Raw genomic sequence first — 4,114 nt, 5'->3', positions numbered from 1 at the left:
ATGATATTAATAAACTCTAGCCCAGTTATTCGGGCTGATATTGTAGATAAAAGTCAATTAGATTAGCTTTGTGTTAAACACACAGTGTCTTGAGTCTTTTCAATATTTCTAACCCAGGTTAGTTCCTTCTGAAGTGCTCTCTCTCACCCCTGTCCCCTCCATCCTCACTTCCAACAACAAGTGTGAGGAGCTCATGGAGCTTCTTTGTCACTAAGATTGAGACAATCGGATCAGCTGCCTCTGCTGCTTCCTTCCCTCCCTCATCGGCAGTGGCTGTGATTATTTGAATTAGATTTTTACATAATCACTTGGTAAGTGATCAGGTGTCACTGAACATTTGACAGAAAATTGTTCCATTATCATCCTCACAGTGACTGTATCTTGCAGACCAAGTGATTCTATCTACACCAGCCTTTCTGGAGAAGATCACCAGAGAAGAGTGAAGACATTACAGTCCACAGCCCAGCTCATAGTGGTGCACACATCTGATAAATCCAATTAAAATGCAGAGTATATCGGTTTGCTACAGGTTTATCAATATACATTGATTATCAATCATAAGAAATAGGAATTATAGTTTCTGGGTCCCTGGTTTGAAACCAGGCAGAAACATTATCAAAACATATTTTAAGTGTGAGCAATAATTCATCTTTATTGTTAAATATTAACTGTATGTAATACCTTACAGCCATGTGACATTAGCTCTTCCCCTCAACAGTCTGTACACACTGAAACTAGACAGAATCTTCCACTTCTTCCCATTTCCAGTCCTGATGCTTCAGAAAGCTTCCCTCAAACCTGCATTTGCCAGCTGATTTGTGTAAGGTTATTAAAGGCTCCTGCAGCATGATCTCCATCACGAACAGTCGGTCAAAGCTACATTTCAGACAGGGCAACAAACCCATCAACGATTCTGTCTTCCCTGCTCCATCGTGAGTGAGACAGGGAAAAGCAGTAGGATTTTGCCCCACCCTCTCCAATCACCCACTGCGAACAGAAAGCAGTGACAGCAACTTCAATCAGCGGGTTACTGCCCATTCCTGGGATGCAAGATACTCCAATACAAGCCAAACCTCATAATACACCAAGCACAGATTCAGATGATTAACTTTAAACATTGATGCTGTTTTCCGGAGTGAACCCCAGCTCTCCATTCCTCCAGTAGTGTCACCGCATTTAAACGGAGTCTGTCTCCATCCCGCTTTGTTAACATCACAGTTGTCAGGCTAGGAGTGAAAACTGCTCTTTTCTTCACTGGAAGAGTGGGAGAGCAGTTTGTAGGCGCGGGTCTGATATGCAATGAATTATGATTGAATATTTTTAAGGCAGAGGTGGATAGATTCTTGTTAGGCAAGGGAATCAAAGGCTATCGGGGTTAGATGGGAATGTGGAAATCGAAACACAAGATCTGCCATGACCTTATTGAGTGGCGGAGCAGGCTCGAGGGGCCGAATGGTCTACTCCTGTTCCTATTTCTTTTGCTCTTATGACAGTTTAAAAGTGGCAAGTTCCACTCAAGCCCCTGTACCAACAGAACTGCTCAGAGTCACAGAATTAGAATAGTCACTTCCTGGAGGACTGATAGCATCGGGTCCACATCCGATGAGATCCAGTTGAGAATGGTCTAATTCATAAGATTACAGGAGGGAAATTAAGGAACTGCACCTGAAATTATCCAAGTCACAGTGAAGATTTCTTTTCCTGTGTTACTTGTGTGGCTTGTTCAATGAAATGTTTGTCCCGGGTAACGGAGGGGAAGGATTGAGAGTTTTCAGTGTGGGACAGAACTGAGAGCAGAGAGAACGGATTGATACAGAATGGCATCACAATCCCTTTTGTGCTTTTTTCATTCATTCATGGGATGTAGGCAGTACTGGCTGGGCCAACATTATATTGGCTATTCCTAATTGCTCTTGAGAACCGAGTGGTTTACTCAACCATTTCAGAGTCAACCACATTATTGTGCATCTAGATTCACATGTAGGTTTGACCAGGTCAGGACAACAGATTTCCTAAAGGACATTCGTGAATCAGATGGATTTTTAATGACAATTGATGGTTTAATCATTTAGACTTTTAATTCAAATTTCACCACCTGCCATGGTGGGATTCAAACACTACCCTGGGCCTTTGGAGTACTAGTCCAGTGACAATACCAGTCCGCTGCCCCCTCCATCTCCCCTGCCCCTCCCAACCTATCACAGACCTTCCCTTTTGTTCTTTCCTCCTCTCCTCTGTATCTGTTTCAAACCTGTTACATCTCTAGCGTTTACCAGTTTTGATGTAGCATAGTAGTATTTTCACTGAACTGGTATTCCAGAGACCTAGGGTAATGCTCTAGTGGTCCAACCATAGCAGATGGTGAAATTTTAATTCAACAAAAATCTGGAATTAAAAGTCTACAAAACCCCATTTGGTTCACTAATGTCCTTTAGGGAAGGAAATCCGCTGTCCTTACCCGGACTAGCCTACTTGTGGCTGATTCTTAACTGCCCCCTGAAAAAATGGGCAATTTAAGGATGGGCAATAAATGCTGGCTTAGCCAGTGATGCCCACATCCCATGAACGAATAAGAAAAAAACCATTAACTCTGTTTCTCTCTCTGCCTGCTATTTCCAGCTTTTCCTGATTGAAAAGGCAGGAATCACTCTGTAAAAAGAACAAAAGGGAAGATCTGTGATAGAGAGCGAGGCAGGATGGATTAACTGACACAAGAATGATGGACAGGGCAACACGGAGCTGGTGATGGTGGACCCGGGTGGTTCGGAGTCAATGCTTTCTCCATCACGGCCTGGGCTCGATGGCCGGTGACCAAAGGTTAACCGAACAAACCATTTTGTGTGAGAAACCTGTCAGCTGTGTCAGTGAACTGAAGGGCAGTAACGGGTAAAGAAATGATCATCAGTGATTTTGAAGGCTTGTTTGTCAGCTTCCCTGGTCAGTCCAACTATTAGAAACCTCCAAACATTCTGGCAGTTCAGCACTGCCCTGTTTGCGACACAAATATTTATCCTCTGTAAGATTCCGGTCCAGGAACAAAATTATTTCAAACCAAATGAATTAAACGAACAATTGAAGCACGTGATCTTGGCAGGGCCCTGTTAAACTCCGGAACAAACATTTTCCTCTGTAATATCGCACCGTCGATTGAAGGGCTGTGGAGCAAAAGTAATAAGATTGTAAAAATACTAAGGTTGAAAAAGTAACACTTTCGCAAATTCGATGAGATCAATTGTATAATTACATCATGTTCATCTGGCGAAGTATATCAGGAACCCAAGTCCAAATCATCGTGTGAACCTTGTGAATTAAGGCAAACCAGGCATGGATTCTGCAGAAACGACTTTTTCAAAAGGGAATTCAGCAATTTAATGAACGGGAGGGAAAAACTGGTTCATTAAGAGAGAGAAGCAAATTGAGATTAATTAGTGTGCTCGTTTAAAAAGGGGCCTCGGATTGGATGTTGGAAGGGCCTCTTATGCCTTTGCATGGATACATGGTGCTAGGCCATTTTATGATGACATTGTTACATCAGTCTCGCTGCAGCGTTCCTGAGAATAGCAGCTGTATTTCATTTCTCCGCAACAGCGACTCAGATTGCTGCAGCGTTACAGTGCAGTTGAGCATGCCAGCCAGGCTCAATAACACCACGGCAGTTTCTGTAGTGTAGTGGTTATCACGTTCGCCTAACACGCGAAAGGTCCCCGGTTCGAAACCGGGCAGAAACATTATGAAAACATACTCATTAAATTGTGAGGATAATTTGCATCGTTAACGCTTACTTGAATCTCCAATGTTGCAGGCATAATGCATTTGCTCTCACCGAGGTCATAAAACACGTGCAGCAAAATCAGAAAACCTGCAAAAACTCAGCAGGCCGGGCAGCATCTGCGGAGAGGAACACAGTTAATAAATAAAAAAAGTGAAATATAAAAGATATATGCGATTTTATATTTCACCTCTTTTCTATTTTTACTTAGTTCTGTTGAAGAGTCATACGGACTCGAAACGTTAACTGTGTTCCTCTCCGCAGATGCTGCCAGACCTGCTGAGTTTTTCCAGGTATTTTTAGTTTTGTTTTGGATTTCCAGCACCCGCAGTTTTTTTGCTTTTA

The 4,114-nt window shown here is 42.7% G+C and overlaps 1 non-coding gene across 1 annotated transcript; it reads left to right on the top strand.

Moving 5' to 3' along the window:
- The first annotated feature begins 3,655 nt into the window (after nucleotides 1-3,655).
- trnav-aac (transfer RNA valine (anticodon AAC)) lies at nucleotides 3,656-3,728 on the top strand. The gene has a single exon. It is a non-coding gene; the product is annotated as a tRNA-Val (tRNA).
- The last annotated feature ends 386 nt before the right edge of the window (nucleotides 3,729-4,114 follow it).

Source organism: Cetorhinus maximus, unplaced genomic scaffold, assembly GCF_964194155.1.
Source record: "Cetorhinus maximus unplaced genomic scaffold, sCetMax3.hap1.1 HAP1_SCAFFOLD_320, whole genome shotgun sequence".
Classification (NCBI taxonomy): domain Eukaryota; kingdom Metazoa; phylum Chordata; class Chondrichthyes; order Lamniformes; family Cetorhinidae; genus Cetorhinus; species Cetorhinus maximus.
The sequence above is the reverse complement of the archived record's forward strand: the minus strand, read 5'-3'. Positions and strand labels throughout refer to the sequence as shown.